The 14,611-nt window shown below is 39.0% G+C and overlaps 1 protein-coding gene across 3 annotated transcripts in view; it reads left to right on the top strand.

Annotated features, from left to right (window-relative positions):
• Stim1 (stromal interaction molecule 1) overlaps positions 1-14,611 on the top strand; it is a 232,239-nt gene that overhangs the window by 54,646 nt on the left and 162,982 nt on the right. The gene's annotated exons all lie outside the window — the stretch shown is intronic.

Genomic DNA, 14,611 nt, shown 5'->3' with positions numbered 1-14,611 from the left:
GCCTGAAAAGTGGCCTTGGGAACATCTAAGATTAGATATTCTTAGCTGAGCAGGAGAGGACCAGTTCCTTTTTTTTATGTCTTACTCCACAGCCCAAGAGGACTCCTTCCTCTGTCTAAAGGGCCTGGTCATCAGGCTTTCGTTGTCTTATCTGATTTGTTCCAGGCCTATGTTCTTGGTAGCTGTGTTTAGAGCAATTCTGAGCTGATAATCTCAGGACAAGGAGTGAAGGGCTTTTTGTTTTTCACCCTGTTCTCTAAGGAGGACCCAAGGGCAGGAACCTCTTAGCAATAGCTTTGACTGAACCTTGTCAGCAAAACCTTGTCATTCTGGCCAAGAGAAGCGATGTGGAGCACCTGGTGTTCTCTAGCCTTTGCAGAGGTCATAGGCAGGCAGGGCAGGACGGCAAGGCCTTAATTAGGTAGGAACTCCTGCAGCACAGCCACTTGGCAGCATCTTCTCTCAGCTAGGACTGGCTCCTTCTCTTGTGACAGTGCAAACATTCCCTCTCTTTATAGCTTTTAGACCTCTGAGAGATTCAAAATGTGTGGTTCAGGGACAGTTTTGTTTTGTTTTGTTTTTATGTTTTTTGAGACAAGGCCTTGCTGTGTAGTCCAGGCTGGCCTCGAACTCTATTATGTAATCCAGGCTGGCCTCGAACTTGTGATGATCCTCCTGCTTGAGCCTCCTGAGTGCTGGGATAACAGGCATGTGTCACCATGCTCAAGTCAGGAGTGATTTTATAAGTCAGAGAGATGGAGTGACAAAAATGTCTTCCATCTGTGTGGTACTGTTTAGCCACTGAAACGATTTAATTTTGTTCTAAACCAACAGTTCTGTGAATTGTAGATGAGGAAATTGAAGCTCAGAAAGAAGTACTTAACTAAGGTTATAGCTAGTTAGGCTCCTAGTGCTTTCTATCAGTATAATGTAAGAAAAGAGGAAAGGAGAAAAGTGGTTAAAAAAGGAGTAATTTTTATTTATCAGGCACTGTATAAGGTACATGGTACTACCTTAGCATTTTACATTCTGTAGTCAAATTTTTGATTGTTTTTTGAATGTTTTTATTATAAGAGATTGAACTTGGGAATGCTCTACCTCTGATCTACAACCCTAGGCATTTTTATTTTTTATTTTGAGACAGGATCTCACTAAGTTGGCAGGCTATCCTCACATTTATGATTCTACTGCATCAGCCTCCTGAGTATCTGAAATTACATGCATGTGCATTAGTGCCTTGCTCATCACTATTTTATGTATTTTTAAAATTAATTATTTTGAGACAGGGTCTTGCTGTGTAGTCCAGGCTGGCCTTAAATTTGTAATTCTGGGCCGGGGATTTAGCTCAGTGGTTTCGCCGCCTGCCTCAAAAGGGCAAGGTCCTGAGTTTGATCCCCAGTACCAAAAAAAATTGTAATTCTCCTGCCTCAGCCTTCCAAGTGCTGGGATTATAGACATGCACTGTCATGCCTGGCTTAATCCCTGTTTTACTGATAGGGAAGCTGAGCCTCCAACTCAGCTAAGTGACTTTCCCAGCATGCAAAGCTATGAAGTGGCTAAGCTTAGATTCAGATCTAAGGTCCTTTAAGTTTGTTTTTTTTTTTTTTTTGGTACTGGGAATCGAACTTGGGACCTTGTGCTTGCGAGGCAGGTAGTGGAACCACTGAGCTAAATCCCTGGCCCTAAGGTCCTTTAACTTTAAAATCTGTATCTTGCTGTATCTTGCACATGCCTGAAACTCTAGCATTGTGGAAAGCTGAGGCAGGATAATTGAAAGTTTGAGTTCAGCCTGAGGAACTTAGTGACTTAGGGGGACCCTGTCTGTCTCAAAATAAAATATAAAGAAAAGGGCTGGAGATGTAACTCAGGGTGAAGGCTCTAGGTTCAGTTCTTAATTCTGAATGTCTGCATCAATCAATCAATCAATAAATAAGGCAAGCAAGCCTCTGTGTTTACTTCATTATACTACATTCTTTGATAACTGTCTATTCTAAATAGTCTTGATAGTGCTATATATGCAACACTAGTTACAAGGAACACAAGGAAACATAAGATTTAGTAATATTTGCCCTCATGGAACTCATAATTTGGTTATGCTCACTGCTATGATAAAATAGAAACAGAGGGTATAGATAGAGGGGATAATGGGATCTTAGGGGGTCCCCTAATCACTGGTGGTGAAGTTGTCAAGGAAGGCTTCCCAGAGAAGTTATACCTCAGCCAGTCTAGTGATAAAGGAACATGGGCCCTGGCATCATACTGCCTGGGTTTCATCACTTTCTGGGTATACTTTATGGGCAAATTACTTAACCTCTCTGAGCCTCCTAATATAGAGATAATCCTGTTATCAACCTCATAGGGCTGTTGTGAAGATTAAGATGAAATAATCTTTGTTGAATATTTAGCAGATTGCTTGACACTTAATAGACTATTCTTAAGTGTTAAACATAGAATTATTATTGGCTAACTTGTGATTCTTCTATGTCCTGCTCAAGTGTGGACAAATGAGGCTAGGCTCTCTTAGGCCTCCTTATTGTCCATTAGGTGGGTGTTTACTCTAAATTATTTAAAAATATTCCTTTCAGGCCTAAGATTGTGTCAAAGTAAAAACTACTAAGTTAATTGCTTCCAGGAGGCAGCTGTCAAGTTACTTTGTATCTAGTAATAACTCAGTCTGGCTTGAACTTCCTAAAGCTATCCCTAGGCAGCTATAGAAATGCTATATCTGATAATGACCCGTCTTTCCTCTGCCAGCTCTTCATTGGATAGGCTGGAAGCTGTCTTCCTGTAACACTAACCCATAAGTGGTGATCAAAATATATGGTGGATGTTTAAATTAAAAAAACTTATTACAGTAAAAGACTCACTGCCATTTAATCCCCCTCAAAAATAGTTTCTCTCACTTCCAATACACATCTCATCATTCTTACTGCTTTCTGAAGCAGTTCTGGAAGTTGTTTTGTGTCTTTATGAGATATGATAAAAAATGCAGTGAATGTTGCTGCCAAGTGCCACTCAACAGAGAAGCAGGCTCATAAAACCATTATGGTGTGTCCTCATCCACCTTATTCACTGGATCTGGTACCATGTGACTTCCAGCTCTTCCCCAAAGCCCATTTCCCTAAAATGACCATGAAAGGTAAATGTTTTCAATCAATTCAGGACATGAAGATTTCTTAACAGCACAACAAAAGACACTTATGAAAGAGGATTTCCAGAACAACTTCAGAAATGACAAGAACTATAGGATAAGCTTGGAGTATTTTGAGGGGATTAATGGCAGTGTCTTTTACTGTAATACATTTGTAAAATTTAAACATTCACCATATTTTTGATAATAACTAATACTCTTCTCCCCTCCCTCCAAGCCTATTATGAAGAAGTATTGGAATTTTAGTACTCCATGTATTCTATACTATTGTAGGTAATTGTGGAATAACAGTGCCTTTATATATTTGTACAGTGCACTGTTTTAAAATAAGTGTTTTTCAGAATATTAGTATTACATGAAATGACAGTAGGTATTACTCAGTGAGAGACCTTTGAGATCAAGTTAGGAGTTAGGAAAAGCTGTGTGTTTTTTTTTTTTTAAAGACAGGGTCTTGCTATGTAGTCCAGGCTGGCTTTGAACTCACTTTGTAGTCTGGGCTGGCCTCAAACGTGGCAATTCTCCTCCCTCAGCCTCCTGAGTGCTGAGATTACAGGCGTGCACCACCATGCCTGGCTAGCTGGGAACTTTTAATATGATAATAAAAGATATGCAGAGTTTTCAACATTTTTCTCATAGTAGAATCTTTTTTAATCTTAAAAAAAACATCTATTGAAATTTTATAAGACACAAATGTTCCATGGAACACTATTTGGTAAATGAGCACAGTGTAGCCCCCTGCTTTGCTGTTGAGGCTTGGAGAAGTAGTATAACAAGCTGTCCTTTGAGGGGCACATTATTTAGGGTCCTTTTCTGTTCAGTCTTATGTTGCTGCAGAAAGCTGGAGCTCTTGGTTAATCTCTAGTTATGTTCTAGACTCAATGGTAGGAGTTTAATTTAAGTTTCTATAGTTGGCCTAACTCTTCTGCTTGGAGAGGGAAGTCAGGCAACTGTCTGGTCCTTTGGTAACTGCAGCTGGTATAGAAGCAGGTATTAATGAGGGGTTGCAGTTGTTATTTTAGTCTTAGATAGTTTTGGGTTCCAGTCCTTAATCTGCTTTTTTACCAGGTATATGGCTTTGAGTTTAATATTTCTATTTTTTTTAACCTTGGTTTTCTCATTTGAAGATGAAGAGGTTGGGTTAGATGGATTGCATTCAGTAAATACTTATTAAACATTTACTATGGATCCAGTCACTGTTCTAGGGTAATGGGAATGTAGTGATGGGAAACCAGATACTGCCTCATGAAATTAAATCTGATAGAGATGATTAGATGATAAGAGTGTGGAAGTGTATGTTACAGAGTAAGACTGTAGTAGTTGAGGGAAGGCAGGCATAGTTATATGAATCACATAGTTAGTAGGGTTAGTAGGTTTCCTGGAAATGGTGTGATTTAAATAATCCCTAAAACTTTGTTTAATGTTTACATACTGTCCAAGTTCAGAGAGGCATTTGGATTGTGAAAATGACCTGAGCACAGAGACCAGAATACTCAAGAGAAGATGATATCCTGTTGTACTGTGCTTAGGCATAGTACCAGTGGTGAAGGGGTTATTCCCTGGGCAGTTGAAGGTAATATTGCCCGGGAGAATGTCCAACTAAGGACCAAGGGGAGAGTTGGGTAGATAGTGGTTGATATTGTGGGTACAGGCAAAGGATCATAAATGAAGTCAGAAGTTAAAAAGGATTGGGAGCTGGTGGATTGTGGAATGTGAAATGACACAAGGCAGCAGTTCTTCTCCCAGGGTATGAATGACAGAAGGTCTTTAAGCCTGAACAAGTTTGTATAATTTACTATGTTCCTATCATGTGGCAAGCATTATTTTTACCATTTTTATTAGGTTTTAAAATATTAGCTTATTTACTCTTTATACTAACCCTACAAAGGTATTTTACAGAGAAGAAAACTGAGGCCTTATATAACTTACTCAAACTTACATGGTAGTAAATGGTAGAGTTGGCATTCAACTGTTCTCAGAGTTTTTGCCTTTTTTTTTTCAGTACTGGGATTCGAACTCAGGGCCTCACGCTTGCCAGGCAGGTACCGTACTGCTGAGCTACATCCCCAGCCCTCAGAATCTTTGCTTTTAATCACTATGTTTTACAGTTTTAGGCAGTGAAAAGCCGTTATAGATTTCTGCCTAGTGTAGCAACTTGTTGTAGTATGGTGTGAGGCAGTTTCCCAAGGGACAAATTGAAGGCGGGAAGGTCAGCCACAGGCTGTTGTAGAAATCACCCTAGTGGCTTTTCAAGTTGTATAAAGGTCTTAGAATTATTTCACAAATTCCTTCCTGAGATATATCTGGCAGTTGCCAGTCCCTCCTGTAGTTTCAGCCTATTTTAGAAATCATTTTTCAAAGAATTTTAATCAAGGAAACTTTCTTCTCTATTGAGCAGGCTGTTCCAGGCAGAGTGACCCTAGGAACTAGCAGTAGCTCCTCTGGGGTCAGAGTCCAAGCAACATCTGGAAGCTTTTGCAAGGGAGGAAGTTGGACCTATTGAGCCTTCTGGTTGCCTTTGGCGTTTGCTCTTATGATGCAGGCAGAATATTTCTTGTTAGGATCATTAGTCAGTTTGGTTGCTCATTTTGAGACTTGCCAAGTGGGCTGGGGTATAGAGTTGTGAAAGACATAGTCTCTGTCCATAAGCAACCCAGAGATTACTAAGAAGATAAGCACATAAATAAGTATACTCATTACAGTATCACAGATGCTACAACAGAGGAACATAGAACATGTTCTGGGAGAGAAGGGAAGGCTGGTCTAAATGTTTAGCAAGGGAGAGTCAGGAAAGGTGTCAAAGGTATTTAAGTTGGATCAGCAAGAATGACTAGCAGTGTGCCAGGCAGAGGGCCCTGGAAAGAATTCTGGGCAGAGTGAGTGTAGAAGCACGTGGCATATTCAGGGAACAGTGAGTTGTTCCTTTAGCTAGAATGTTGGTATGCTTGGAGGGAGTGGTGCAAGATGAAGCTGGATATGTAGGGAGGCCCACATCCTGGATGGACTTGTGTTTATTTCATAGAAAAATGCTTAATTCCTTCTTTTTATTAGTACATGTTTGTAGTACACAATGCTTAGATTCCTGTGTGGAGTTGATACATGTACATAACACATCTTAATTCCTTTTTCTACCCCTCCTTTTCCTCTTCCTCCATCTCTTGATCCCCTTCCCCTTTGAAAAAGCTCTATCTCTCTACTTCCTATTATATTTTATTTTGCTTTTTATTTATACCTTGGGTTTCTCATATAAGAGAAACTATGTATATTTAAGCTTATGTGTCTGATTTATTTCACTTAAGATTATAGTCTCAAGGTGCATCCATTTTCCTACAGATGACTCAAGTTTATCTTTCTTTATGGCAGAGTAGTACTCCATTATGTGTAATACCACATTTTTTTTGTACATCCATTTGTTGATGGACCTATAGGCTGTTTCCAAGATTTAGCTATTATGAACTGTGCTGTTATAAACATGGGTATACATGTATCGCTGTAATATGACATCTTTAACTCTTTTGAGAAGCTATCTGGAAGGGGAATGGCTGGGTCTAATGGAATTTCTAGTTTTAGTTTTTTGAGGAATCTCCATGTTGATTTCCTGTGCAATCTAGGCAATTTATCAATTTAGGGAAATCTTGTCTCAAAATAAAAAATAATAAAAAGGGCTCATAATGTAGCTCAGGGCAGAGGCTCTGGGTTCAATTCCCAGAACCCAAACAAGCAAAACAAAGCCAAAGTAAAAAACAATAAACAACAAACTAGAGGCAGGAAAATCAGCTAGAACACTGTGACGGTGGCAGACGATAAGGTGGAACAAGGGCACCAGCCATGATGACTGATTTAAATTGTGTGACTGATGAATGAAGAGGTAGTATTGGGTGACTGGGGATTACTGTGATGCTATTAAAACCTGGAATATGAAGGAGAGAGATAGGAAAGTTAATGTTATTTTTGAGGTGCTTATGGGTGAAACCCAAGAGAAAATATCTGGTATTTGGAGGGAGAAGATGAGTTTTGGAGCTCTGGAGGGAAGGAAGAAAATAGATGTGGGAATGATGATACATAAGTGATAAGCTGTAGAAGTAGATGAGATCACCTGAGTAAAATTTATAAAATGGGGAAAGGAGTGGGGTTGAGCATTGAGCCCAAGGATCTCTGATATGTTCAGACAGAAAAGTTAGGGAAACCTAAGAAGGAGTGATCTGAGAAGTAGGAAAAACTATTGCCTGGGAAGCCAGGAATGGAGAGAGTTTCTAAAAGAGAGCCATACTGTCTGCTGTGGCAGAGAACAAGTAGGATGAGCCCTGAAATGGGGCTACTGAGTCATTGGCGACCTTGGTGATAACAGCTTCAGTGTAGGAGTGTGGACAGAAGCTAGCTTGCTGTGGTTTAAGAGTGAGTCTGAGGTGAGAATTGTAGAGCAACAAAAAACTTCTTGTTTGAGAAATAGAATGGTAAGGGAAGGAAAGAAAGAGGGTAGTATTTTGAAGAGAAGGCAGGAGAGGTAGATTCAGAGTTTATTTTTTCAAAGCTGGGGGGAGTGAAAGGAAGACCTGAGCTGATGAAGGTTGAAGGGAGGAGAGACTGAGAAATGTAACTAGTGAAGGCCCACAGTTCTTGGAATACTCTGTATTATTGTGGGATCCCTGAACTGTGCTAATCTGCTGAATCCTGCAGTTACTGAGGTGTAAGGCAAACAAAGGAGACTTTGTCTTAATAATATGTGAACCGCACCATTTGTTGGGTAATCTCTGCATACCAGGCATTTTTCTAGGTACATCTAGATACATTAAACATACCTCTAGTGCTCATCACAAATTTCATAAGTAAGCATTGTCACCATTTTTCCCAGATTGAGAAGCAGATTAGTTAGGAAGCATACTGCTAGTTAGGGGTAGAGCCAAAGTTTCATGTAGGTCTATGGAACTCCAAGGTGTGTGTGTGCTCCTTCTGCTTCATAGTGTTATTTTTCCATTAGGAGCTCAATGGTAAGACTAAAGAGTACCCTTGCAAGAGCCAGGATAGATGGTCCTAGGGGACAGAGCTCTGGAGCTGGTGCTGGCCTAGAGGAAACATGACTCCATCTCTGAGATGAGGGAGGAAGGTCTTGATCTGCTGTTGCTCTGCCTTCTCTTTGCTTAGCTGGCAGCTCACAATTTCATTTTATTTTTCTCCATCTTTTTGTAACTTCTTACTAAGGCCCCAGTTACTGCTACATGTTGTGGATTGTTTACGGAGAGGGGGGGAAAAAAGAATCAACTTCCAAACCCAGAGAATCTTCTTTTTAAGAAGCTACTTCTGATAAATTGTTAAACTATAGGATGACACTCTCTCTTTGGCACAAGGCACATGGTAGGCTTCTTACTGATAAGTATTCACATTTAAATTGAATAATTTTGGATCAGTAGAAAGAGCAAAACACTGAAACTCTTCCTCTGCATATTTATTCAATATAAGATAAGGGACTATGTTTTACTCATCTCTCTGTCCCCAGCACTTGGCACATGACCTGACTGAATAAATGTCCTGAATAAACTTACTGTAGAGTTAGTTAATCTGCTCATATGTTAAATAAATGAATTGGACATTTTGATTTCTGAAGATCTTTTCAGTTCTAAAGTGTATTGTTCTGTGAGGGGTTATGTTTTACTTATAAAATAATAAGCATTGTCACTTATTTAAAACCTTCTATTTATATTACTGTGTGAGGTTTTTAATTTTAATTTTATTTAGATGAGCCCAGGGCCATGTGCATGCCAGGCAAGCATTCTACCATTATGCTACAATCCTTAGCCTGTTTTACTTTTTATTTTGAGAGAGGGTCTTGCTAAATTTCCCTAGCTGGCTTGAACTTTCAGTCCTCCTGCTTCTGTCTCCTGAGAGCTGGGATTACAGGCACGTGGCACCATGCCCTGTTTAGATGATTTTAAAATTTTAAAAATTTTTGTCTGAGGGCCGGGGATTTAGCTCAGTGGTTCCGGTGCCTGCTTCGCAAGCACAAGGTCCCGAGTTCAATCCCTGGTACCAAAAAAAAATTTTTTTTGTCTGAGACCTTTAGAAATATTATTGTCCCTTAGGCTGTAAGCTCTATAAGGACAGTATCTTTTCCTGTTCACTGCTATTGCCCTGGTGCTGAACACAGTGCTGGGCATGTAATAGATACTCAATAAAAATTTGTTGAACAATTGAATGGATGCCTTGTCATCCATCAAATAACAATTCTATGAGATAGGTACTGTTAGCCCCTTCCTGCAGATAAAAAATTTGAGGTTTAAAAGTTATGGAACTAGCTGGGTGTGGTGGTGCATGCCTGTCATCCCAGCACTCTGGGGGCAGAGGCAGGACGATCACTAGAGGCAGGAGTTCAAGGCCAGCCTGGGCTACAAAGCAAGACCCTTTCTCAAAAGACCAAAAAAATTATAGAAGTAGTAAATGGATAATAGAGGATTCAAACTCAACTTTGTCTAACTCTAAAATTGTTGCTTTTACCACTAACACTGTAAATGGCACTGCAAAATGGGACTTTAAAAGATTGTTTTCTTTTAGAGCTAAGCAACTTCTCTAAACTTTCTCTTGCTGAGCACATAACTAATATGCTTCTTTCCTCAGCTTCAAAGAAATGACAGAAGATGCAGATGCTGGGGCCAAGAAGCCAGAGCCCAGTTTCCTTTCCACAGGGAAAGTGGCTGGAAGTGATAAGGGAGGTGTGGAGATCTATATTATCTCTCTGTGCTCTTCCATCCCTCCATTCCTTACTGTAAAAGACCCTTACACACCTGTACATGGGAGATGGTGATTTGAGGCAAATGGACTGCTCCATCTCCTTGGAGTGAGCTTTGTATAAGTCTTCTATTTCTTTTTTTTTAAATTAAAAATATGTATTTATTTATTTATACGTGTTTGTAGTACACAATACATTCCTGTGTGGAGTTGATACGTACATAATATATCTTATTCCTTTTTCCATTCTCTTCCCTCCCCTCCATTTCCCCTCCCTGTATTTCTTGATCCCCTTCCCATTTGAGAAAAGCCTATCTTCCTAGTTCCTATTTTATATATATATATTTTTTTTTTTTTCTTTTTTTTGGGGGGTGGGGGGGACTACCGGGGATCGAACTTGGGTCCTTGCGCTTGCAAGGCAAGTGGCGGAACCACTGAGCTGAATCCCTGGCATGTTCCTATTATATTTTATTTTGTACTTTATTTATACTTTGGGTTTCTTATATAAGAGAAACCATGTGATATATAAGCTTGTGTGTCTGATTTATTTCACTTAACATTGTGGTCTCAAAGTGCATCCATTTTCCTACAAATGACTCAATTTTATCTTTCTTTATGACAGAGTAGTACTCCATTGTATGTAATACCACATTTTCTTCATCCGTTTTTTAAAAAATTTCATTTTATTTATTTATTTTTTTGTATCAGGGATCGAACTTGGGTCGTTGCACTTGCTAGGCAGGCGGTGGAACCACTGAGCTAAATCCCTGGCCCAATCCATCTGTTGATGGACATGTAGACTTGGACATTTCCAAGTTTTAGCTATTATGAATTCTGCTGCTATAAACATGGGTATCACAGTAATAGAATGTCTTTAACTCTTTTGAGAAGATACCTAGAAGGAGAATAGCTAGATCAAATGGAGTTTCTAGTTTTAGTTTTTTGAGGAATCTTCATACTGATTTCCATAGTGGTGTACTAATTTACATTCCCACCAACGATGCAACCTCTCCCCAACCTCGCCAGCATTTGTCATTATTTGACTTTTTGGTGATGGCCAAATAAATGGTCATGGGTGAGTAAACAAACCTGGATGTTATGAACCTAAGTGGCCCATAACACCACAGTGCCTTCATATTACATCTGATATTTTAATTGAAAAACTGAAAGGAAGAGAGTAAGAATGCAAGAATAGAAAGTCAATTTTTTCTTTCTCTCTCTCTTTCTTTTTTTTGTTGAAACGGGGTGTTGCTATGTAGTCTAGATTGGCCTTTAATTCACTATGTAGCTGAGGCTGGTCTTGAATTCAACAGCAGTCCTCCTGCCTCAAAAAAGTTAAATTTTCCTGTGGCCTGGGGATGGGGTTAGAGTTTGGGCACTGTAGTTTAAGAGTAGTAATTATCTCTAATAACTTAACACAACAATAATAACAACGTGGTTGTACTACTAGTTACTGTCTACAGCATTCAAAGTCCATTTTTTAAAAAGTTCACTTTCATACCAATTAAAAAAAAATTCAAACAAAACAAAACAAAACAAAAAAGTTCACTTTCAGGGGAATGGGGAAAAAAAATAAGAACCAAGATACGTCATGTAAGGGTACAAGTTCCCAATGATGAATGTAACTGTATTGTATGCCTAAAATGTATCAATAAACTTGATGGAAAAAAAAAAGTTCACTTTCATAGTTTAAATCGTCATGTTTATTGACAGCTCTCAATTTGTGTTTCTTAGACTTCTCTCCTGAATTTTAGAATTACACAGTGGTACCTTGGTTTATGAACTTAATTTGTTTCATGATTTTGGAAAGATGGCCACATTTGTATTTGTCACTTGATGTAGAGTTAGGAAATGAAAACAAAATTTTGCCAAAGGCTTTTAAAAAATGAATTTTATTGGTATATCTTAGGTATATAATATAATGACATTCATCATTGGAAATTTGTACCTTTACATAATATATCTTGGTTCTTGTTTTTTTCCCATTCCCCTGCCCTCCCTTCAACCCCTCCACACCTCCCTTTTTACAAAGACTTTGTTTCCATTTTTTCCTTTTCTCATATTAATTCCATTCCCTTCTTTCTTTTCACTAACCCTCCTACTTGGCCTTCCCCTTTGGTCCTTTTTTTCCTATTTCACATTAGCCAAAGGCTTTTGTTTGCAAACCAAATTGTTCACAAACAGAAGCACTGATGAACTGAGGTACCACTGTATATCTAACTTCTTAATTGACATTTTAGATGTTTGAAAGGCCTTTTAAACTTAACAAGTTTAACTTACATTGAATCTGTCAGCAAACCTTGTTGGTTCTGTCTTTAAAACAAAAAATTCAGTTCCTTTTCATTACCTCTTCCTTTCCTACCCTGATCTGAGCTCCCAAGGTCTCTTGGCTGTTGAGAAAATAGTCTCCTGCCTGGTTTTCTTGTTTTTACAATTTGTTCTAAGCTGAATAGGCAGAGTGATCATTTCAGAAGTAAATCCAAGTCAGACAGGTTTCTGTTCAGAATCATTCAGTGGCCTCATATATCTCTCAGAGAAGGTCCTTTGCATGATTTTGTTCCCACTTACCTGTCTTATGCTCAGCTCTTCTCCTTCTACTTGCCCTGCCCCATTGGCTTTCTCAGTATTGTTTGAACAAGACAAATGTACTCTTGCTTTAGGGCCTTTGGGTTTGTTCTTCCTTCTTACCTTAACTTTCTGGATGGTTCGTCCCCTTATTTCCTTAAGATCTTTTGTTCAAATGTCATCTTCTCAGTGAGGCTTTCTCCAATCCTATTTAAAAATATCTGCCCCTCCCTTATAGCACACTGTAACCTCTTTCTCATTCTTCACAGCATTTATCACCATCTGACATATATTTATTTTTCACCCTCCTGCCCATTAGTTCCTTAAGAGCAAGGATTTTTGTTTGTTGCTAAGTCCTCAGTGCCTAGAATAGTGACTAGTACGTAGGATATCCTTTGTTAAATATTTGTTGAATGAATGAAAACTTATTTTGGACCAGGTATATTTGTAGATGCTTTATATATATATTTTTTTCTTCACAACAAACCTGCAGAATACCACTATTAGGAAGGCCAATGTCATGGCCAGAAAGTTGTAAGTGGGGTATTGTGGTGGATGTCTGTAAACCCAACACTCAAGAGGCAGAGGCAGGAGGATTGCTGTGAGTTCAAGGACAGCATGAGCTACATAGTTAGTTAAAGGCCAGCCCAAACAACATAGCAAGACTCTGTCTCAAAAAAGAAAGAAAGAAAGAAAGAAAGAAAGAAAGAAAGAAAGAAAGAAAGAAAAGAAAGTTGTAAAGCCCAGGATTGTTCTGCTTACTACATTCCTAAGTTAAAACAAAATGTTACTGCGGGACGAGGTCTAACTATTATTACTACTTTGCTGCTGAATGGAGTGTATAAACCTATAGACCACATGCCTACAATCCTGAAGTATGAATGCCCCAAATTGGAGTCTGATCATTTATTCACTTGGGAATACACTGGAATCTGTGATTCTGCTGCATTTAGATACTTTATTTATTTATTTAGACACTTTAGACACACCTGGAAAAAGAATTTTATGTGAGACCTTGCTTGTACTATATAACACACATAGGCTTGTATAAACAGAAAGTCAGTGGAGATTTATGATGATTTGGAAAATTTTCTCCCCTCTCTGAGAGAGACCTTTCCCTAGTTTGGGACAGTATTAGAGTTACTTTGGGCCAATTGCTTCATGTCACTTTTCTTTGCTGGGTTTAGTGTCAGCCAAGGCCAGAGTATAAACCATACCTAAGGAGTCCTAGGGTATGACTTTCTCTTGAGGAGGCTACAGCCAGAGTTGTTCTCAAAGATAAAACAGCTATAAGTCTAGGGTAATATGAGGCTGGGCTCAAATACCACCCTGTTCATTATAGGTATGTTGTTCCAGACACTCTGCCAGAAAGGCGATGAGGGAGAATAGAATCAGTTTCTAACCTGCTAGAAAACTGGGGCATGGATGTAGTATACTCCCTCTTAAGTCCCAGGTACCAAAAACTTTGGGATGAGAGTTCTAGCAAAGCCCTATGCTTACAAAAGACCTAGACAGAGAAAGCAGATACGGATATGTTGGGTAAGGCTGTTCTCAGTAACATGGCAAGTAGAAGAACAAGAGGTAGGAAAAAGTCATCTTGTGATATTATTTGGTAGTAATATATTTAGAGAACAGTGCAAGGTGGATCAGAGTGGTCCACATGGTGAAATGAAACTGGGATCAGAAATATTCCCAGGGAATAATGAAAAGAGGATTAAAACTTCCCATTTTAAGCCTGCAAGAAGTGATTTTGGAGCTGAGCATAGTTGGGCATGTTTGTAATTCCAGCACTCTAGGAGACTGAGGCAGGAGGCTTGAAAGTTTGAAAGTCTGATTCCAGCCTAGGCAATTTAGTGACTTGGTGAGACCTTGTCTCAGCAAACAAAACACCAAAAACCAAAAACCAAAAAAAAAAAAAAAAAAAAAACCTGGGGTGTAGCTCATTATGAAGACAGTAGTTTTAATTTTCAGTAATGCAAAAAAAAGGAAAGAAATGTATTTGAGGTGACATTACTAAGATGAGAGAGAGAGAGAGAGAGAGAGAGAGAGCGATGTTTGGTCAGCTTTTGAGGAGGAAGGGAAGCATAATGAAAGGAAACAATTTTAGGCTGGTGTTTGTGAGAGAAGAGGCCAGGGAAATAAGCACTTGCCAGATGATAGACCTTATATGTCTCATTG

Source organism: Heterocephalus glaber, unplaced genomic scaffold (assembly GCF_053883595.1).
Source record: "Heterocephalus glaber isolate CG9 unplaced genomic scaffold, H.glaber_assembly_v1.0 deba00001428, whole genome shotgun sequence".
In the NCBI taxonomy this organism is placed as follows: Eukaryota; Metazoa; Chordata; class Mammalia; order Rodentia; family Bathyergidae; genus Heterocephalus; species Heterocephalus glaber.
This window is presented reverse-complemented; position numbering and strand designations above follow the sequence as displayed.